We start from the raw sequence: 23424 nt of genomic DNA, 5'->3' as shown, positions 1-23424 counted from the left end.
CAGATATCAGGGTGAGTGAATTAGTCATTAAGGGTGGATTTGGGACGTCAGAAGTTCTGATTAATCTGGTGGTTGGTTCTATAGAAAGCCTCCTTTCAGTGGATTGTATTTCCTGGTTGATTAAGGATTCTGCTCTTAATAAGTAGGCGTCTAAAGTGCCCACGGCGCTTTTGCGTGTTTCCATATTTGGAGCGGAAATTAAGGTACAAAACAAAATACACAAACTACGCAGTCCGACTCAGTTATGTTGGCTAGTAAATGTCTATTCCAAAGGGCGAACTAGACCAGTCCGTGAGTGGCGGTGAAGATAATCCCTGGGGTATAACGTACCTCTTTCTCACAGGTTCTGAGCGTTGCAGTAACGATGGGTGGCCCTGCCCGGCCTCCTCTGGCCCCTGACGGCCCACCCTCTGAGGATGTTGTTTGGCGGCGGGGGAGACACACAGCGTTGGCGCCCCGTCGACAGTGCCCCTCTCTGGACCCAGGACCCATGGATACTCTGGTAGGTCTTTGTTAGCTCGCAGGTCAGTGAAAGTGTCCCACCGCTCCACCGAGGGAGCCGGTGTTTTTGAAGCGCCTCCGGGCGCGCTATTGGGCGGAAGTAGGCAGGACCGCTGAGGCTCACGGGAGCTGTAGTCTCCCCCAACTGCGGCCGAGGATGTTGTTTGGCGGCGGGGGAGACACACAGCGTTGGCGCCCCGTCGACAGTGCCCCTCTCTGGACCCAGGACCCGTGGATACTCTGGTAGGTCTTTGTTAGCTCGCAGGTCAGTGAAAGTGTCCCACCGCTCCACCGAGGGAGCCGGTGTTTTTGAAGCGCCTCCGGGCGCGCTATTGGGCGGAAGTAGGCAGGACCGCTGAGGCTCACGGGAGCTGTAGTCTCCCCCAACTGCGGCCGAGGATGTTGTTTGGCGGCGGGGGAGACACACAGCGTTGGCGCCCCGTCGACAGTGCCCCTCTCTGGACCCAGGACCCGTGGATACTCTGGTAGGTCTTTGTTAGCTCGCAGGTCAGTGAAAGTGTCCCACCGCTCCACCGAGGGAGCTGGTGTTTTTGAAGCGCCTCCGGGCGCGCTATTGGGCGGAAGTAGGCAGGACCGCTGAGGCTCACGGGAGCTGTAGTCTCCCCCAACTGCATCCGAGGATGTTGTTTGGCGGCAGGGGAGACACACAGCGTTGGCGCCCCGTCGACAGTGCCCCTCTCTGGACCCAGGACCCGTGGATACTCTGGTAGGTCTTTGTTAGCTCGCAGGTCAGTGAAAGTGTCCCACCGCTCCACCGAGGGAGCCGGTGTTTTTGAAGCGCCTCCGGGCGCGCTATTGGGCGGAAGTAGGCAGGACCGCTGAGGCTCACGGGAGCTGTAGTCTCCCCCAACTGCGGCCGAGGATGTTGTTTGGTGGCGGGGGAGACACACAGCGTTGGCGCCCTGTCGACAGTGCCCCTCTCTGGACCCAGGACCCATGGATACTCTGGTAGGTCTTTGTTAGCTCGCAGGTCAGTGAAAGTGTCCCACCGCTCCACCGAGGGAGCCGGTGTTTTTGAAGCGCCTCTGGGCGCGCTATTGGGCGGAAGTAGGCAGGACCGCTGAGGCTCACGGGAGCTGTAGTCTCCCCCAACTGCGGCCGAGGATGTTGTTTGGCGGCGGGGGAGACACACAGCGTTGGCGCCCCGTCGACAGTGCCCCTCTCTGGACCCAGGACCCGTGGATACTCTGGTAGGTCTTTGTTAGCTCGCAGGTCAGTGAAAGTGTTTTTTGGATCCATTTCACAGAGGAGCAAATAAGCCAAATGAGGAAAGAGAGGGTAATATCCGTTTCTTGAACTGAAGAGAGAGGGAAGACTTGGAGGCTTAAATGCCGTCACCGTTGCGTGCGCTCACAGTTTAATTTATGGGGACTTGGGGAGGCTGAAGAGGCTTGGTTGCAGGCGCAGCCGTCTCCTCAGCTGAGAGTGAGGGGGCCCCTGGAGCGTGGGGGCCCCCCCACACCGCGGGGGCCTGTGTTACGCCCCTGCCCATGTTTTAAGTTCCCTTTTGGTTATGCTGGATACTGAGGAGGGAGCCACAGGTGTTTATTTATTTAATGCATTTTTATATAGCGCGGACTTTACCCAAAGGTGTCAGAGCGCTTTACAATAGAACCAAGTACGTTACTTAAGATGTACATACTTACACATTAGTTGGCTGAAGTGCAGGATCGCAGTTTTTACTCATCTTCGACGTCGCCCGTATGGCGTTTGTAACATATAATTACTTTTTGTGTCGGTTCAGAGCGCGGTAGTGTCTGAAAATCCCCTCTGGACTCTTTCCAACATGAATAGATGATGTGTGGAGTTGTAGAATGACGTATGCAGTCACGCCCCCTCCGTCCGAACGCCTACTCAGTCCCCCTCTCTTTCAGCTACGCTCGCTCTCTTTTGGTTTCGTTTCCTTCTTTTTATTTCCGGGGGCGGGCCCCTGTCATTGGCCTGCTGTTTTGCCAGTATGCTAGAGTTCGACATCTTCAGGTAGGGCTGGGGCGCGTGCTGACTTGCGGGGGGAGCCCCTGTCTGCGTGAGGGAGGGTGAATGCTTGAGCGTCGGGAGAGAGCGGAGAGCACTGCTTCGTATTTAAATATGGATTCTTTCGGAGTTTGGATTCTTTCGGAGTTTTCTGTAATCGTCTTTTCTAGGGAACTTCTGCTTCGGTTCGCTGTGGTTTTAATTTAGGAATACTTGGGAAAATTCTAAGAGAACGTGGGATGGTTTTCACTTTGTATATATAAGGTTTCCTTTCAGAAATTAAGAAATTCCGTCTTTTCTCGTTTTAGTGGTCTTCAGGTAAGTTAACACGGCAGGTGGTAACGTACTGGACTACTACCTCTGTACATGCTGGTCCTGGCCTGCCTCCCCGTGACTCGGTGTCCGTCTGTGCAGGCAGACCGAGCTACCCAGAGACGAGATAGAGCCCGGGCCGGGTAGGCGAAGCCGGACCCGATAGGGGCCCGGGCAAAACGCCGTCCGGGGGCGGCGCCCCTCCCCCGGCCACCCCCACGGGTATGTAAATGAAGGGCTAGGCCGACGGGTGCCAGGATTGGCCCCGAAGGCAGGAGCGAGCCCCCCCCCAATCAGGGGGCGCGCTCGTGGGCCAGGGGGGGGAATAAAAGGGGGCCACCAGGGCAGGTCATGAGGAGCCAGCCCACAGACACTGCATTTTCTGCTTCGCGTGTGCCACGTAATCAATTCAGTGGCGGCTGGTGACTTATGAAAGATCGGTGGCGTAATCCTTCTCAGGCAATGGGTGAGAATATGGAACTCACTTACCCCATGGCTTCGTGCCACCTCCTTTTCCCAGATCTTCAAAGCTGAACTCAAATCTCTTCTCTTCCAAAGGCACTTTCAGAACTAATACTTTCATACTCAGACCCCTCTTGGAAGTTCGCTCTTAATTGTAAATTTGTATTTTTTCCTGTACATTCCTCACCCCTGTGTGCTTTGTTGGATTTTGTGTTTGTGTACCCTTCATTTTTAGTCTGTGTAATGTTCTATTTTGTACCACTTTTCTCTTGTAACGTAATTAACTCTATTGTACAGCGCTCTGACACCTTTGGGTAATGCCCGCGCTTCATAAAAATGCACTAAATAAAGTTCACAGGGGTTCTCACCACAGGAGGATTTTTAAACAAGCATTGGCATAGCCAATAGGTCTCACCTTTGGGACCTTATAAGTGTTTAGCCATGCAACAGTTGATGTTGTTGCACCAAGGGCCACGGCTATTGTGCTGCATTACTAAATACTTATAAGATCCCAAAAGCGAGACCTATTGGCTATGCCAATGCTTGTTTTCTTTGACTTTGCCCCTTTTTAGGTCTTGGCTGCGAAGGCTGCGCTTGCACAGTCTAGCTCCGAGATTTAATGACTTGGAGAAGAGGGTCTTGAACCCGCCCCTCTTCTCCCCTGTTCTCCATTGGCTGGCCTCTTGAATGCTGGCCAGCCATTGGAGAAGAGGTCAGTCATTCAGATTAGGCCCCGTCCTTTTCGGATCGGGGGGTGTGTTTTTTGCAAGAAGTCTCAAGGAGGAGTTAACAGCAAAACACGCCCCCGAATCCGAAAACGACGCTGCCTTTCTCCGAGGCATTTCTGTTTTGCGTCGGAGAAAGGCGGTGGTGTCTTCCGGTGCCCTCGGCCTGTTTAATTCGGTATTTCTCGTAGATGTTTAAAGGCTTGCATACGAATTGGATACAAGTCATGGTAAGCGAGGCTCGCACTGTTTGCTCCTGTTAGTGAGATTAATTGAGGTCTAACCGGTCTCACCGTCACGCACGCGAAAGAACAAACACACTGCTACTATATGTGCCAGATTGTTGAATGAAGGTTTTTTGAAATACGCAGTTATGGAGGACAATTTCACCACACCCCCTTAAAGCGGCTGCGTCTTGAATAGATGTTCCTAAGCGCACTTATTAATTAATGAGGCTGGAGGCAGAAGGCACAATGGCCTCGGGTCTGCGTGCTGCGTGTCTCTTTAAGAGGCTGACACCCTCTAGCCGCTGGAGGACTCTTCCTCTATGGTGAGCCCCGCCTCCCTGTGCCTGTTCATGCTCCCGGGGGAGTTCCAGTAGCTGATCCTCCTTGTGAGGTGTGAGCCGGGCTCCTGCCGAGGGAAGGCTTCAGCCCGGGCTCAGTGCATGCCGGTGCCTGCTGTTCCAGGTGCCGCCAGCCTCCCCCGCACGCCCTGCCATGCACACGCAGCCCGTCCGCACCTGACTCCCTCCCTCCCAGCCTGGATGCGCACCCCGCCGCCCTCTCTGCCAGAGCCCCCTGCGCAGGGATGTGGTGTTTCTGCGCCGTCCCGGAGGAATTCTACTGTGAAGTTCTGCTCCTGGACGAGTCCAAGCTGACCCTCACCAGCCAGCAGCAGGGCATCAAGGTAGGCAGCCGGGCTGCGCCGAAAGCCTGCGTCCTGTCACTGGTGTCAGTTCGGCTGGGATGGGCTTTGTCTGAGCCTGGAGTGCTGCAGGGGCAGATAGGTGCGCACTGACCCGAGTGTGTGCGTGCAGCGCAAGGTCTGTGCGTGAGGCTCCTGCAGAACCTGTCACACGACATCAGACAGGAGTGTTGTTACCATGTCCGTGTTATCTGAGATTAGTGACGATGGCAGATAAAGCCGTTGCCCAGGGTCACACTATGTTCAAGTTATAACCGGGATTAGAACACAGCGCTCCTATTTCCAAATAATCAACCGTAACACTGGACCACGTTAGGCTCTCAATCTAGTGTCTTTCCCAGAGCGCACAAAACACCTGCGTGGCCTGACACACAGAATGTCACACATATCACCCCCGCTCTGAAAATTGGCCCATTACACTGTTTATAAGAGTCTCCCGCAGACCACTTGACTTAAAATGCGCTCCCTGGAATATGTAATTTATAGCGCATTGAGGCCAGGCGCGCCTACAATGCAGAAACTCGTGGTAAGGCGGTGGAGTCCCCTTTCCGAAAGCTGTTTTATGTTCTGTACAGAGAGAGTGATTCGTCGGAGCGCGCACCGAGGGCAGCGGCATCCGCAAGTGAGCCGGTAAGTCAGGCAACTAGGGATCCGTAAGCTTCTGCGCATGTTAAAAAAAAAAAGCATTTACAATGCAACGGTCTAGGCATTGTTAAAGTTAGAGCTATTGGCATTGCTCATGACAATGCCGTTTCTTTAAATGTTTGAAAAAAAAAAAACATAAGCAAAAATAATGTCATGAGCAATGCCAATAGCTCTAACTTTACCAATGCCGAGACCATTGCATTGTAAATGCTTGTTTTTGCTCGTAAGTGTCTTTGAACGTCTTAGACTTTGTTCAGTGAAAACAATCGTCATGAAAAACTACTTGATGTCACCAACTGATACAAACTCCAACGTCCTACTCATGTAGCTCTTCCACCCTCAGATGAGGGCCTCTCTCTCGGTTTACATGCGTGTTATTACAATTTCAGACCCTTCAGAGTCTTGGTTGTTTCTCAATATTCTAATAGTCTCTGTGAGTGAAGGGTGTAAGCACCAGTGGCCGAATAAACAGTAGAAAACAATTTATCTGCCTTCTGCATTACCAATTGTGAAACGTCTTGCTGCATGTAAAACTAATCAAATATACAGTCAATTTATACACCGAGAAATAATACAAAAGCAAAACATGGGAATAGAATATGACCACTTGCTATTGGTACTACATCAGAAGAATGGACTGCGGTGAATGCAATTTAAAAACTAATATCTGCTAAAATATTAAAATCAAAATACAGATTAGAGGGATGAGAGAGTCATTTTGAGATGGCTCAAAAAACAAATTGTCTAAATTGGGAAAAAACAGAAACCTTGCCCACAGGAGATTACAGAAGAACAATACTGTAATAGAATGGATACATTACAAACAAAACAGAGGGTTTGAGGGAGGTACTAGAATATATTTCAAACAAGTGGAAATAATTTCTCTAAATGGAGGGAAATTTATTTTAGACGCCTTAAGCACGCCTCAGTCAAAGAAGCACTTCTTAGAAGGTAATCCGCTTAAGAAAAGCTTCTCCACAACCGCTTGAAATGAACCGGTCACGGCATTGTTTATTAAGTTTCGCTTGATTCCTCCAGACAACCGTTTAAACAATGACTGTTGGGAAATGTCCCTCAAAGAATCGACAACAATGGCAGGGAATCAGGACTTTTATATTTTGCTAATTCTGGTTAAAAGAAGAAGGCATATTTCTTCCTGAAGGGATTAATGGCCGATTTATAAGAAGACCGCTGCAGGCGAGACAATTGGCAAGAGATCTTTATCGTTCCTGATAATATCCGCGCCCTTTATACCCACTGGGGCTCGCGCTGAGACAAATGTTGCTCTCGGCCTCGACCGCGCGCGCTGGAAAGTGCTAAGCTAATGTTAGCACTGTTACTACTTAGTTAACAAAGAGACAAATCCTGGTAAGAAAAGCGACTGTCCAACAAGCAGTTTAGAAATACGACGGCAGTGCGCTCTGAGCCATCTATTGCTCTAGAACGGGGCACGCTGTTCCATACTACCTCAACCATCCCAAATACAGCCCATTGGCGGCATGAGTTCGCAGGCCAAAATCACGTACGAGTAACTGCACGAGAGACACAGTGGCGGCCGGCATGCTCGATGGAGGGGGGACTCGCGGGTGGGGAATACAAAAATTGACAACAAAAAAAGTACGTAACTGAGTTGCCTCCGCTTAAGGCCGGCCACGCTGTACTGGTGGGTCTGCGTGTTCCTGCTGTAGGAAGCAGCCAGGAGGCAGCTTCCCTCCCCTACGCAACGCAACTCAAGCCAATCACAAGGCTGGCAGGCGCAGCAGGTGAGCGTCGCAGCCGGGACATTTTCTCTGCGTAGAGAACAAGGGAGAATGGGTGGTCCTGCTCTAGGGCAGACCAAACAGCCAGTACCCACAACAGTAAGCCACTCTCTTTCCCCCACCCCTCCCCCCCCCCCCCGCCCTCGAGCAGGACCGCCCACCCTCCCGCCCCCAACCAGACACAGCGGCACTTCTGCTTTCTCGCAATGCGAGAAGGCAGAAACATAAATGGTAGTTTTTACCGTTTATATTTCTGCCTTCTCGCACCGCGAGAAAGCAGTGGGACGACACCCCCACGCCCCAATAGGCGTGCCGCCACTGGTAATCATGCGTAGAAATAATCACCTGTAATGGAAATGTCTCATAAATGTGACAGTACTCAAATATACGGATTGTCTGTTAATGAGAAACGCCCTGTAAACTGCTCCCTATCTTTTTTTTTGTGTCAGTTTTACACCGAACGAAATGCGTTAACATCTGTTTTTGGATCCCTTTTCGCACACAGCGGAATCCTTTGAACTGCTTTCGCTCTGAAAAGGATCAACGAGCATTAGACCAACGGCCCTTGTGCAATGTCCCTCCACCCACGCCAGAGCAACACTTCTTTTTGTGATTTAAAAGATCCTAACCTCAGTAGTTTGTGGTCATTTTCCTGATGCTCATTTCCACCCGCGAACCAAAAATCGTCCGCTGTGTCCACTTCAACAGCCCATTTAGTTGTCAACAGAGATCATGGTATTAATACACACATATTACCCTTCCATGTGGCCTGTTATTTATACCACGACATTGCAAATATTGACCGTTTATGTAGTGCTTAGTACACAGTTCTTTTGATCTGAGGGCACACTGCACTCTAGGCATGGGTAACCCCAAGATTTGGGGCTGACTTAAGAAATACTTCTCCTATGTTGATGCCACGTACAGTGTGCCATGGTTTAAGGACACTGGCGTTCTGCAAGAGCGAGTCCAGCCAGGACACTGGACTTTACACTCTACTCCTGGACTGGAAGTGAATGGTAGAACATGGCATTCCAGCGAGGGAGAGTACCGGGACGCATGGAAGGAGACCATCTTCCTCAATAACCAAGGAGAACGTGGTGGTCAGGGTATTTGTACTACAGGATACATACCTGGCTCTGCTTTCTGCCCTCATGCAAGCAAGGACTGAATACCCGGCTGCAAGGAGAAAACAGATTCACACGTGTGCAGTGTGCAACACTGCAGAAGCGGTGGAAGTAGCCCACTGAATACCCATAAACTGGTTCTTGGTCTCTAAATAGGCTGCAAGTGTGCAAATTCAAATGGCTAGTGACCCCCCCCCCCCCCCTCCCACCCTGGCAGCCGCAGTCCTTGGTATGAGGTGGCCAATACAGAAGTGTCTATAGCCAGGCGTGCCCAAGTGGGGTCACTTCTGCAAAGCAGAATGGCTTGCTTCAATAACACAACTCTCTATTCCTGTTATCTTGGAGCAGCGTGAAGAGACTGTAAGAAGGCGTCATACAGGGAGTGGTGCGAGGAAGGATATAGAAGTTTCAGCTTTGCAGCTGGCCACAGAACAAAAGATTGAGCCTGTGCAGTAACGAGGGACTTGGAACTGCATTACTATTTTGGAGTGCTAACAAATATATTGGCCACAACCAGCAAGACTTTTCATCTAGGGAGAGTGCTGTTACAAAGTTACTGGTCACACTAATTGTAAAGTGATCAGGCAAATTAACACTAGGCTGTCTAAGTAAAACAACACTTTTTCTTTGACATGACCCGATGTAGAGACTTTAATAAATGCAATGTTATTACATTCCCGGAATGTATGACACTGGCTTACAATAATAAGTTCATTAGTGCTGAATACCAACTGTTTCAAAGAAGCATGACCATGAGAAGACAATTGTATAAAAGTAACTACAATTGAAGAAGTAAGGAAGGGAGAGTTAGAAAACAAAATCAGTATATACAAGACAGTGCTATAAATACATGAAAAATGTAAATAAATTCCTGCAAATAAAAGCTGGAAGTCCACAGCACAGACAGCCCTGAAGTAAATAAAAATAGAAATGACTACAAAGCAAACAGCAAAATGATGGGGCTGACATTGATATTTGCCACAGATATGTAGAGATCCTTAAGATACAAATTTGAATCACAGCTGGACCGACTCAAACAGTTCATCCTTTGGGGTAAATAAATTCGTTATAATTGTGTTGCTTGTTATCTACAGCATTACTATGTTTTGAGACGATAAAGCTGTTTACAAAAATACTTGTGTAACTACGCACATACCCATATATACAAGAGCGTGCCTATTTACTTCATGTACAAATGCAAAACAGGCAGATGAAGTGCTCGGAGAACACATTCAAGAAAACAGAGGAAAAACAATCAATACAGCAATCATTAAAGAGTTGTCTTGAACAGGGAAACAACATAACAATTAGTATTAAGGACAAAACAAACTGCTGTGCGCAGCAGTAATAGAGAAATATGTAATTGAGTAACTTGAGCGCAAACGCCATCATGCCTGATGAAAGAGGGTTGCAAAATTAGAATCTTTGCTGAGAACTGCCACTCTCAGTTTGTGTAGACAACAAACGAAGGCTGGGGCCAAGGTGAAAGAAGTGGCTTGAATCGATGGATGATTTCTCTAAGCAGCTGGTGCATCAAGGAACATGCAAAAGCTTCTGGGTGATTAAGAAGGCCATGATGACAGGACTTTAATCAGATAAAAAAAAAATATCTTTTTATTAACATTTGTATCATTCAGAATAGATGACTTTTGAGATACATCATTTGAAAGACTTAATAGTGCCTTTTACATTCAAACTCAATGTCCTTATCATATCAGCGCTTTTACGGCCCATCTTTTATTTCATTGATCTGTCCCAAAGCAAGGGGGATCCCAAATGTCGTATTTATCCTCTGTACCCTCTATTGTCCCTCATCGTAAAAACCTTGAAAAGCCTGCCAGACACCCCACACCGCCCATTATTTGGGGCATCTCCTACTCTGATAGACCACTCGTTCTGCTCTCTGGCACCAATCCATGCCCGATATTCATTAATCTATAGTCGGGGGTGCCTCCTTGCCCCATGCCCTTGCTATATTCAACTTGGCCACCAGTGTGATGCAGATATTTTGGAATTTAGGCCATTAATCATCCCCGATTATTTTTAAAATGAGCCGTTTGGCATCCACTGGGACTGGTCGCGACATCACCTGGGCCATCACGTCTGTTATTTGAGTCTAACACTCTTGGATCCTTGGAAATTTCCAATGGATGTGAAAAAATGTGCCCTCCTGTTCGCACCCCCATAGGCACAGTGGCGTCGCCACCCTCCCAATCATACATAAGTCTGTCCTTGAGTAATAAGATCTATGTAGGATCCACAGCTTTACCAAGCGGAATCTATTCATAATGGCGACTTCCCTCTGGTTTTGTATCGCTTCTGTCCATTCGTCATTCTCTTTTCTTGCCCAGATCCTCAGTCCACGCTTCTCTTAACTTCAATAAAAGGTCTGGGGAGTTATTGAGTAGCTTCCTGTAGATGTTAGAAATACCTTTATCTGGCATAGGGTCTGCCATTAATTTGTCCACCAAAGGGGACACCCCGGGCAATTGCACCCCCCTCTGTAATGTACATGGCTCAATTGCATATATTTATAATGTTCTGTGTCTGCCAAGTCAAATTCCTAACGAAAGGTCAGCAAAGGGTACCAGGGCCTGCCCTCTCCAGACATCACCCAGATGTTCTATCCGATTAGTTCCCATTTAGAGAAGCCCTCTAAGCTACCTACTTCCTTCAGTAAGTCGCTGTACCACAATGGAGTTCGGTGTGTTAGTCTGACATTCCACCCAAGAAAATGTTGCCTCTCTCCAGGCCCCAACCACCATCTGCATGTGTGTTACCTTACGATAAAGGATACCTTTGTTTCGTCCCTGGTTCATCGTGCCTATTTATTTGGTAGGCCGGCTCCTGTTGATCAGAGAAGGCCCAGTCATTCAGTACTAAAAGCTATGCCGCGCAGTAGTACAAATGAATGTCGGGGAACCCCAGACTTCCCTCATAAACCCCACTTTGAAGTTTACGCAATGCAGCTCTCGGAATAGAGCAGTTCCATAACAACGTATGGACCTCATGTTTTATTTTCTTGAAGGTCCCTGGAGGAATCTTTAACAAAGTATTTTGGAACACATACAAACTCAGAAGGGATATCATTTTTTAGCTGTGGAGACTCATTCAAGCAAATTAAATCTTGTAGGTCCCGAGTGACTGGTATGTGCAAATACTTGAAGCTTTCTTGCACTACCTCTGCCGCACAAGCAGATGGAAGCCTGGGTTTCCCTCCTGCCAAGGGGAAGACCACCGACGGCTTTGGACCAATTTATACTATAGCCGGAATACCTCCCGAACAAGTCGAAGACTTGTGATATTCTGCTTATGGAGTGGTACGGCAGAGAAACGTATAGAAGGGCGCCATCCACGTAGAGTGATATGTGCTCCACCTAGCTGCCGGGTGCCTGTATTCCTTTTATTAGTGGGTACCCACGCCGCCAGTGGCTCAAGGGCTAACACAAAAATCATATGCGAGAGGGAACACCCGTGTGTAGTGTCAATTCCCAGGACTCTACTCCATTGACCCGGACCCAGGCCAGGGGAGACTGGTAAAGGAGGCTAACCCACCCTCAGTACTTCGGCCCAAAACCCTTCCTGGCCAGTACAGCAAAAATTAAATTCCATTCTATATTATCAAGCGCTATCCTGGCATCTAGGGCCATCAAGGCCGCTGGTCCCCTGGTAGGTGAGTCCATCATTTGCAGCAATCCGTACAGGCATCGTAGGTTCAGACGGGTGCTCCTGATGGGCATAAAGCCAGACTGATCTGGTTAGAGAGGTAAACACTCCGTGAAGTCTAGTCGCCAGAACCTTAACCAGCACTTTAGCTTCAACATTTAGGAGGAAAAACAGTCTATAAGAACAACACTACATTGGTGGCTTGCCAGTCTTATGAAGCACAACAATGGTGTCTCTCTGATCATTCGGAAGGCAGCACACTGCGCCCGCCGCCTGGAACATTTCCAGCATGGGCTTGTCTACCCTATTCGCACAGAATTTGTACAGTTCCACTGGCAGCCCGTTGGGGCCTGTTGCCTTGCCGGACTGTAAATTTCTATAGCTGCTATTACTTCCTCTCCTGTCAGGTCTGAGTCTAACACCTCTCAGTCATTTGGCACCAGTGTATGCAAATCTATACTACGGAGGAAGTCAGCGCAATCCCCCTCAGTCTTAGACCCCCTCAGTCTTAGATGCATCCGAGGTGTATATCCCTTCATAGTAGGCTGCAAATGTCTCCGCTATTTCGGCATTCGTTTTCCGCATCACTCCATCTTGGTCAGCCACCTTAAGCACCCAGGATCTAACCAGGCCAGTAGCTTACCAGCCTTATCGCCTACATTGTACAATCGACGACGTGTTGCCAAGGCATGACTCCTTGCCCTGTTCTCTGCCAGGGCTCTGAGTTCATGTTGTTTAAGCTGTAGTTTGTGGTCCAGGTCCGGTGTTCTCGCTGTTATCACCTTTTCCTCCAAGGCCAACACATGTTTCTCAGCCGTCTCACACTCTATCCTATGTTCCTTTTCCCCCTACTACCAGGGAAGGAACCTAGCCCCGTAATACAGTTTTGAACACCTCCCAGAGATCTCAAACCAACTACGCTGAGCACTGACTCTGTATAAAATAGAGATCCGTCACCTTCCTTATTTTGTCACCCATACTCTTGTCTCAAAGATACCTAGCGTCTATCCTGGGAACCAGTGGACCTTTCCTGCGGGCCCCTGCAGGAGGACACTGGTAGGGGAATGATCGGAGATGCCTCTTGCATAGTGCGCTGCTTTTCTAAATTTGTCGGCAGTCACGACATGCGTAAAAATGTAATCAAGGCAAGAAAAGCTATTGTGCACTGATAATGTATGTGTACCGCCGTTGAGTCAGATTGTGCTCTCGCTAGAGATCGACTAGTCCCAGCGCCTCTACAAAGGAACACAGTGGGCCCTTCCATCCACTGGGTGTCACCCCACTTGCTCTGTCAATCTTAGGATCCATCACATTATTCATGTCCTCACCAAAGACCAGTGTTCCAACCGGCATTGCTAACAGGAGAGAACTGATGTCTGGAAGGGTTGCCGCATGCAGACGAGGTGGAACATAAATGGAACAAAGATGAATCGTCTGACCCTCCCACGTGCCGATAACCGCCACATATTTGCCCTGCGTATCATTCCATGTGCAATGTACAGTAAAGGACACTGACTTCTTAAGCAGTATGTCCACCCCTCTGGAGTCAGTGGTGTACCCTGAGTGAGCTGTCATCGTACATCCAAATCTGTCATGGGCCTATATTGTGTTCACCTGAGGTGTGTTTCCTGGACCAAGACCAGATCTGGAGAGTGTTGCTTCAGCAGTTGCAGCACAAGTGTTCACTTAATCTTATGCCCTTGTCCATTAACATTCCATGACCATATATTCAGATCTCTCCCTATGTGCCATTCCATGGTGGTGCAAGTGTTATATGTGCCCCTCTGTCGCTTTGCTGATTGAATGAGAACCTGTTCCATCCTCAGCTATTGTTGTGCTGTCTTGATACATTGAGATAACTAAGAACTTGAACATTTGTACTACCCCCTTAAACTCCCCGCCCCTCTGCTGACCTGCTACGTGAGCTTGAAACGGCCCACCACCCCAACCTGCAGAGTGACTGTTGCCCCAAAGCTAACGTAATTAAACGTGGGTATGCTGTTCCCACTGCCTTAACCAAAACATGAGAGGATATTGCTAAGTAGTAAACCCTCTTTAAAGGGCTCACTATGGAGACCTAGTGGTGGTGCTATATGCATATTTCCAAGTTGAACAAAATAAACCCAGTCACACTAGCAATTCCTTCCCTCCACCTACAGACCAATATATATATATTACTGCATATTCATGTTGTCATCTAACAGTGTTTAAATAGCCTCGCCTCAGGGTTCAAACAGACGTTTGCTCACATGCCCATGGGAGAGTCCAGAGAATGAAGTCTACCGGGGAAGGGTGGTGGGGTGGCGTTGGGCGATAGGGGCTGTGTTACGCGATCTGTCCTTTGAACTTGGACCCTGGCAACTTTGTTCTTTGCCCCTCTCCAACTTGCTGGTCGCCAGCCTTCCAACCAGTTCCATGCCTCTTCCTGGGAGGTGAAATGCCATATCTGGCCATCAGATATAATTCGCAGTTTCGATGGGCATATCCGCATATATTTTATTTCCTTGTCTCGTAGAGCTCTCTTTAGTGCTACAAAGCTCTGCTGTTGTTTCTGCACCTGCAGGGTAAAATCAGGGAACAGTTGAACGGTCGCATTGCCTATCAGTAGGTCTCCATGCACTTGTGCCACCTGGAGGATGGTGTTGTAGTCTCTATAATTAAACACTCTGGCAATAATCCTACATGGGGCCCACCCAGATTTGGGCGAGGGCCCAGTGCCCTGTTTGCCCTTTCAAGCGGGAAGAATTTTGAGAGTCTCTTTGGGCAGAGGGTGTTCAGAATCAAGTTCTCAGAACAGATCCACCCTCAGTCCCTCCGATCCCTCAGGGACCCCCACCACCTTGATGTTGTTCCTTCTGGATCTACCTTTTTGATCTTCAACCCTTGCTGCGGCAGTTGCATTTTTCCTCGACAGTGTTTGAACCTGTTCCTCCAGCCTCTTGGAAGTGGATTGAAGACCAGGAATCTGACTCTCTGCAGTTTTCATTTTTCTCAGATGTTGCGGACATCTGCCTTCAAGAAGTTAACATCGATTGTTAACGTGTCTAGCTGTGGCTCAAGTGTACCACGCAGTTCTTTAATGGCCTCCATAATCTCATGTAAGGAGGGTTTCTCCTCGGGTTGAGAGCTCAGTCCCAAATTTTCTGCTGGGGTCCTGGGCACTCTACCAGGGGGTAGCCATAACTGGGGCATATTTGTCAAGCTTATTTGTTTGTATGGGCATGGTTCCACGATTTCTGAACATGTCAGCTGTGCTGGCGCCTTCTCGGTGCGACGGTTCCTCTGGGGCCTTGTCGCTCCCGGATTTTGCCAGGGCCCAGTGGCAGTGCAACCCTGAAATTAGGCTGCCTCTCCTGGATTTCCTTTCTTAAAGGGCAGGCTCCCACCCGGGCCTCTCCTCACCAGAGTCGTCTCTCTAACTGGAGCGTGCAGTTTCAAGAATCCGGGTGTCAACTCTCTCCTGCGCCCTGCTGCTTTAGGCTCAGCAACAGCAGATGCCAATCTCCTCGAGGCTCTCGCCCGACTCCCTGTTTGGGTATGTTCTCAACTCTGCCTCTGGATTCTTCCTGGGTCCCGCCGATGCCCTGCTCTGTGACCGGCCTCTGTGGCCCCTGGCCCCTCGCTGGGCGATGTCTGCTTCTGCTCAATTGTCACACCTCTGAAGGCCCACCAACAGTGCTCTGCCGGCCCGGGTTTCACACCCACCACTCCCTCCACAGGCCTGATGTCGCCCACATTCACCGACCAGTTTGTCGCTGAATTGCCACTGTATTCTGTTACGGGTCCACGAAAGCCCCTTCGATCATTCACCTGCAGACGTCACTCTATAGGGGAGAGCGTGCACTTTGGCAAGACCTGCGGATGGGAGTCCTCCACACAGTAGGCCAGGGCTGCCCCACACCACGCTCCATCTCGGCCAAGGCCCCTTCCCCCAGCTGCCTCCTGTTTCGGCCTGAGTGTAGCCGTCTTGCTATCCTCTCCTCACTCGCTGAACTGTGGGAGCTCCAAGCCGCGAGACCCCACCTTCGGAGTAGCCGCCACACCGATCCTGTGTCTCCGTCACGGCTTACTCCTCTCCTTGCGGGGTATCACTCCCCAGTGCTAAATAGGAGGACAAGAAAAAAGGGACACTAGAAGAGGAAAGCACCTTGACCTGTAAGCGAAAGCCAAACCGGTAACAGGCACTTGCATCAGGCTCTTGAGAGGTATCAAACCTATTCTCGGTCTTTTTGAACCGAGCACTCAACAAACCATCATTCAGTCAGTAATATTGCCCCAGTTAGACTACTGTAACATTCTGTACCTGGGCACCAGCAAGCCAGGTACTAAAAGACTTCAGCTAGCCCAAAGTGGTGTGGCCAAGCTTCTGTTTTCCCTTCTGAAATTTTGATCTGTTTCCGGTCTTCTTTGCAAATTGCACTGGGTACCCTGTGGAAAGACGTGTTCACTTTAAGACCCTGTGTATTGTGCATAAGATTTTTCATTCCCAGGGGGCTCCCCATTCTGTTTAACCTTATATCCCCGTACTGCCCCTTACGTCCATTGCGTTCGGCTTATCTCAATCTGGCCACTGTACCCTGAGTCAGGAGAGTACGAGTGGGAGGCCGCTCTTCCTGTGCTAAGGCCTCATCTCCCGGGTACTCGCTGCCTCTCTCTTATCAGGAACACCCAGAACCATTATCACTTTAGAAAAACCTTGAAGACTTGGCTTTTAATCCACCTAGCGTCTCTTCTCTTTTACTTCCCTCTAAAGGCCAACATTTGCAGTTTGTTCTTTCATTGAAGCAGCACTGGGCAGCTATGCGCTTTACAAATTCTATACCATAATAAAGGACAAAAGAGGCTTGGTCGTCCCGAGAGCAGGCCAATACAATCATAGAAATTTCAATAATTTGTATGTTGGGAGTGACATGGAAAACGGTTAACCCCTGGGGAGGCACCATCTGACCTGGTCCTGGAACCTAGCCACAGCAATGCCCAGCAGGTGCGTCCACACTACAAAGAGACCGAATACGGCCTCAAAGAAACAAAGACCTTACCAGTGATCAGTTTGCCTCCTGCAGCCTGCCATTATGTGGCCGTATTGACTGGTGTTCCAGGCATAAGAGAGGACCAGCCTGAGACATACTTTGAACTTAGCAACAAGTGTCTTAACTGGCTGGGAAACAACAAGACCTTTCCCTTGACACTGGCAAGCAATATTCTTTTCACTTGACAAGTGAGGTGGAAAGGGCCGAAAGACAAACAAGGGGATTGTGTTATTATAAGCTTTAGAGACTCTGCTGTGGTTCGTAAACTGGTGAACATAGGGGGATTAGGAGCTTCAAGATTGACGCTCCTTCCTCCGGGATTGAACCGAGGCTGGTATGTGACATCTACAATGTTCCCGTCGTTAACAGGTTTGATCTCCTTGACCAAGTTGATTGACATGGCCCAGGAGGACTCTCCGTGCCCATTCTGCATGACCGGGGCTGCTGAACGTCACTCCAGGGGAGTATAACTAGGTATCTCAACCAATGGTTGGCTCTTTCCATCATCGAATAATCCATCACGACAACCTCCTATCCATTTTGAAGAACAGAATGGGTTTCTCGTGTTGGGTGCTACAATGGTTCTCGTCCTACCTTCACCACAGATCACAAAGAACAAAGGCAAGCCTCTCCCTCTCCCAGCCCTCTCCAGTACTCCTGGGTGTCCCCCAAGGGTCTGCCCTATCTCCTATCCTCTTCAACCTTTTCTTGGAACCACTAGCAAATTCTCTAAATTCCAAGAACATTCTCTTCCATATGTACGCGGATGACACACAACTTTATTTGAAAATCTCACATCATCTCACTCAACACTACCCAAAATGCTACACAAAATTGGTGAACGGAGAACCATCTACTGCTCAACACCACCAAAACTGAATTCCTTTTCATCTCTCCCCCGAACCACATCCCCACGCTAGACCTTTGGCTGAATCACCTCACTGCCTTCAACTGCACCCCTCTCATTATAGACTCCGCCATATCTCTCTGAATCACCCTGGACAAGCACCTGCACACTAAAAATCATATCAGCAATGTGTGTAAGGAAGCTAACCACTTGATGAGGACACTTAGAAATATCATGCCATTCCTTCCACAAAATGACTTCAAGCAGGTGGTACAAGCACTGGTCCTGCCGAGGCTAGACTACGGCAGCGCTACGCTCTGTGGCGTTCCCAAATACACCCTGGCTACACTAAGGGCTTCACTGAACGCTGCGGCCATACTGGTCACAGGTACCAAGCCAAATTAGCAATTATCTCCAATCCTTAAATCTCTTAAATGGTTGCCCTACGAAGCTCGAATTCAGTTAAAAATTACCGTTCTGTTGCACAAAGCCCTACATTTCAAAACTCCCAGGTACTTAGCGCAAAAGCTTGAATTATCTTGTGGGGGGAGAGCCTCTAGAAGCGCTATCACTCCCCCCCTGAAACCACCCATCCTTGGGAAAAAGAGAACCTGTCTCCGAGCCTTCTCTGGCGCTGCCCCAAGGATATGGAACTCTCTCCCACCGGAAGTACGCAGATTCTCTTCGACTGCTTTCAAACTGGAAGGCAAAAGATTCCTAATGAACACATTTTTACCGTAATTTGGTCTAGGATCACCTGCTCGAAATCATTGATCCTACATCCATTGTACCTTCATGTGATGCTGCTCTTCTGTACCGTATTGTTTGCCCCCTCGTAGCCTGCTATTTTCCTGCTTACGGTATCTCTCTCATTGACTCATTTGTCTGGGAATCAAGCGATTATTCATGTTGTGTATTCCTACTTGATGTCGATATTGGATCTATGCTCTTCTTTCCCGCATGGTTTGCCCCCCTTCGGAGCCTGCTATATACCTGTTTATTGCACTACTCTCCCTGATTCATTTGTCTGGGAATTATGAGATTATTCCTGCTTTGTATTCTTACTTGATGTGTGATATTGGATTTATGTCCTTCCTTCCATTCTTTGTAAAGCGCTTTGATATCTTTTGTGATCTTGTTCGCGCTATATAAAACGTTATAAATCAATAAATAAATAAAAATTGCACGATTAAACATTGGCAAGCCAAGCCCCCCTACTCCATAAAACTCCATCTGATCCCCAGTTGTGTAAATCAAGGGGGGGTTGAACCAAAAAAGGGAGAACACTGCCGCGGTCCTTCTGGTGCCAGAGCATTAAGCCAGGATGAGCCAACTCTTCATGCCACATATGGGAGAAAGCTCACTTTGAGGGTAGTTTCTTGGAACATTGCAGGAATTGGCTCCAAACGCCGTAATCCAGACTGGGTCCATTAATTGACTGTTTTGACATTTCTCTTCTCCAAGAAACTTGGCATTGCTCCCAAATGAATCAATCCGGATTTGCCACTTGTGACATTGAAGCTCTATTGGGTGGCGGGGGGACCTTCAGGTGGCTTGATGACTTGGGTGGGAACACGTTAATTGTACAGTGACAAGTTCTGAGGTAATATTGAGTGATGTTTTGTGTGTTGCCATCAAATTTCCTACAGGCCTTACTGTTAGTATTTATAACATCTATTCAAGACCCTCAACTGGTAAACTAGAATCTCGCACATTGTCATCTTGCATCTCATATGGCGGAATTACCCACAGCAGTTGTGAAAGTAGTACGGGGTGATTTTACTTGCCAGTTTGAGCCTTTAGATATCCCTTGTTGTACATCCTTATCAGTAGAAGATAGGTTTTGGTCCAGCCCTAATCTTACTCTTTGTCCAATTATGAAACGGTTTGACTTGGCAATCCAAATGAATGCAATAAACTTGAGCCAGGGCATTGGTGCATGCAATGGCAGGACAAATTCAGACCGGGACGGTAACCGTAATTTCAACAGACCGTCCTATCCAAGTTTAATTTACTATTTTGGTTGATGTCCGAATATGGCTTTGTGTTTTGGGCATGGTGGTGATGAAAAGATAGCGACCATAATGCATTAAAACTTAATCTTTGGGCTTCATCCTGAATAACACCATAGCCACATTCACGGAACCCTCAGACAATAGATGTCACTTAACCCGTAACAAGCGCAGAATCCCATGGTGCTCCGTGAGTCGCTCAGAAGAGACTATAAGGCACATATGTAATTTAGTTGAAAAGAGTACCGGAGCCTATTGTGACTTTAACCTTGATTTGAACGAGACATCTTCTTTAAGGGAGATGGGGGGAATCCATCACAGTTTGTTTGAGGAGCTTAAAAAAGTCTTTTATATTGAAGCATGGATTCCGGGTAACAGAAGGGATGCTCCTACTTGGTACAATAAGCAATGTCGGTTGGCCAAATCAACTCTGATATGTTCGTTAAAGACCTAGGATAGGGGTGAAATCCAATTTAGAAGAACTTATTGTAGGAGAGTAGGATCTGCTTCACATGGGTACTCCCACCTTTTGCTGGTGTTTCACTGTTTTTCGACCTTAGTCTGGCTGTGGCTGTCACGTTTTTCTCTTGTTCCGCTGAGTCGAGTGAAGCACAAGGGGTCCACCTCCCGACGTCCCCGGCTCTGAATAGGGAAACAGAGTGCCAGGGCAATCAGGCGAGGGAAAGGGAATTAGGAAGGGAACAGCAGGGATAGGGATACCTGTAACATAACATAAATCATAACACACGTTACGGTACACATAAGGCAACCTACACTCATTCGGTCTCACTAGGTATGCCTCAACAGTGTGTCTCTCCAAAACATACTCAGGCAACGATAACCATGCCTTCAAAACCAATGTGACATAACAGAAGATCGCTCCCCTTCCAGCAATTTACAACTGGTAGGACCATGCTACTTGACATCCCCCTATGTTCCCTTCAAAGAAAAGGTGAAAAACCAGGGACCTCTCTCGCCAAACGAAACCTGAACCTACTCTATTCTAAGGTCCTCGAGAGTAGGCCCCAACTGATATTGTGAAGTGCGCGGGGAGTAAGGATACAGTCACGCTCTCCCCTTGAACCCTACACTCGTGGTATCTTCCAACCACTGACTATTGTCCCGCACAGTGCAGCCCCTCCTTCCTGCTGAGCTACCTGAACGTTGCGGTGGCGGTGTCTCCGGTGATCCCACCTCACCGGTCCGTATTCCGAGTAGGGAGCGTCCGCTCCTACTTCTTCTTTGGTCCAGGGTTTAGACAACGCGGCCACGCTCGTCCAGCGTTCCGCGAGTAGGGATATGTTCGCACCCAGAACCTTCAAACGCGGTGACGCTTACGTCAGCGTCCCGCAAACCAAGTTGTGTGGAGACCGATACTCGGGCCTCTCGTACCCCCCGACGAATCCTTGGTCTAGCGGGGCACACGGCTGTTTCTCTCGTGCTCGTGCGAGCTCAGGCGTTTCTTTCCTCGCCGCTTCTAGCCTCCACCAAAACAAATCCCACCAGGCAGTATTACGCGCACCGATTGGTCCTCGGTGCCCGTACTTAACAGTTGTGACCACGCCTCCGTCCCGCCGAGATGTCTGGGAGTTGTGGTCCAACTGTTATTTCGGTAGGCGCCTTGCTCAGCGCCTGACAGTATGCCCCCCGCCCAAGCGCCTCCTAGGACCAGGCTTGGCCGGGAAACGGGCGTGAAATAAACTCACGGCAGCAGGAGCATGCACATCCGAGGATGGAACCCAAGAATCCTCCTCCGCCGTGTACCCCTTCCAAGCAATGAGGTACCACAAACGACCCCTCCGAAACTGGGAATCCACCACTTTACGGACTTCGTATTCCTCCCGGCCCTCCCTGATTACCGGAGGAGCGGCCACCCTCCGAGCCCCCCGCGCCGGCTTCAGGAGGTTGCAGTGGAACACCGGATGAATCCGCAGCGAGGCCGGTAAGGCCAGCCTGTACGCCACTGCTCCCACTCGTCTCACCACGGGATACGGACCAATGAAACGAGGATGGAAGATGCTGCGCAACTTAAAACGGAGATTCTTCGTGGACAACCACACTCGGTCGCCCGGTTGATACACGGGGCCGTCCTGACGATGGCGGTCCGCCCAGGTCTTGTACAAGATCTTGGCCCTCTCCAGGTTCGTTTTCAGACGTTGGTGTATGTCCGCCAAGGCCTGCAACTGAGCTGCAAGAGCAGGCTGGTTGCGCGTCTCCGCTGGGAATGATAAAGGGAGCGTCTTGGCATGATAACCGTAGTTAGCGCGAAAAGGGGTTTCTTTGATGGAGCTGTGCCAAGCGTTGTTGTAGGAGAGTTCGGCCAACCACAGGAGGGACACCCACGACGTACCGGCTTCTCTTGCGTAGCAACGGAGATACGTCTTGAGCGTTTGATTAAGACGTTCGGTCTGGCCATCCGTCTGGGGGTGGAAGCTGGTGGACGTGGCCACTTCCACTTGCAAGGCTTTACACCAAGTCCTCCAAAACCGGGCAACAAACTGCGGACCCCTGTCAGATACTATCACTCCTGGCAATCCATGCTGTCGCACCACGTGAGATAACAACAACTGGGCGGTTTGACTGGCTGAGGGTAAGTTCTTGCACGGGACGAAATGACCCATTTTGGTGAGGTGGTCCACTATCACCATGATGGCATCATATCCCTGGTCCAGTGGTAGACCCACCACAAAGTCCATGCTTATGTTGTGTCAGGGCCCTGCGGGAGTCGGTAGCGGGACCAACTTGCCTTTAGCCTTGGAATGGTCTCCTTTCGCCCTAGCGCAGACTTCGCACTGCTGGATCCATTGCCGAACGTCCTTGTCCATGGAAGCCCACCAAAAGTGTCGTCTCATAAGGTGCAGTGTTTTGGTACGTCCTGGATGCCCGCAACCAGTGATTCATGGCACCACACGAAGACCTGGCGTTGCAGCTCCTCCAAAGGCACGAACAGACGATCTCGGTAAAAGGGCAACCCCTCTTTTATGTGCCTGTCCGCCTCCTGCTCCTCCCATTGAAGCCATTGCACCAATGTGCGGTGCCCTCTTATGGAGTTCAGAAATGTGTCAGCCCGAACCACACATACCACTTTCTCCGGGGGAATGAGGGCCTTGATCACCTCTGACCGATGTACCTGTCCCCCCTCTTGTCGCGATAGCGAATCCGCTTTCCGGTTCTCTGACCCAGGTCGATACGTAATGACAAAGTCAAAGCCTGCAAAAAACAGCATCCAACGCATTTGCCGTTGCGTGAGCTGCCTAGCCGCTTTCAAGTACTGCAAATTTCTGTGATCGGTATAAACCGTTACGGTGTGCTTAGCCCCCCACAGGTAGTGTCTCCATTCCTGGAACGCCTTGTGAACAGCCAGTAGTTCCTTTTCGGCAATCGTGTAGTTTGCTTCGGCTGCTGTTAACTTCCG

At 49.3% G+C, this 23424-nt stretch overlaps 1 protein-coding gene across 6 annotated transcripts in view; it reads left to right on the top strand.

The window, feature by feature from the left end:
• Positions 1-23424, top strand: part of CFLAR (CASP8 and FADD like apoptosis regulator) — a 388388-nt gene that overhangs the window by 5312 nt on the left and 359652 nt on the right. For 3 of the 6 annotated variants that reach the window (XM_085649015.1, XM_085649014.1, XM_085649021.1), the window contains exon 1: positions 2435-2502. The exons of 1 other annotated variant lie outside the window; for it this stretch is intronic. The gene's annotated coding sequence lies outside the window, so the exon portion shown is untranslated. Of the gene's footprint in view, positions 1-2434; positions 2503-3150; positions 3275-23424 lie in introns of those variants that run through there. 2 more of the 6 variants (XM_085649018.1, XM_085649016.1) reach the window with 1 other exon arrangement.

Source organism: Triturus cristatus, chromosome 3_2 (assembly GCF_964204655.1).
Source record: "Triturus cristatus chromosome 3_2, aTriCri1.1, whole genome shotgun sequence".
NCBI lineage: Eukaryota > Metazoa > Chordata > Amphibia > Caudata > Salamandridae > Triturus > Triturus cristatus.
Note: the sequence above shows the minus strand (reverse complement) of the source record. Positions and strands in the feature narration are given on the sequence as shown.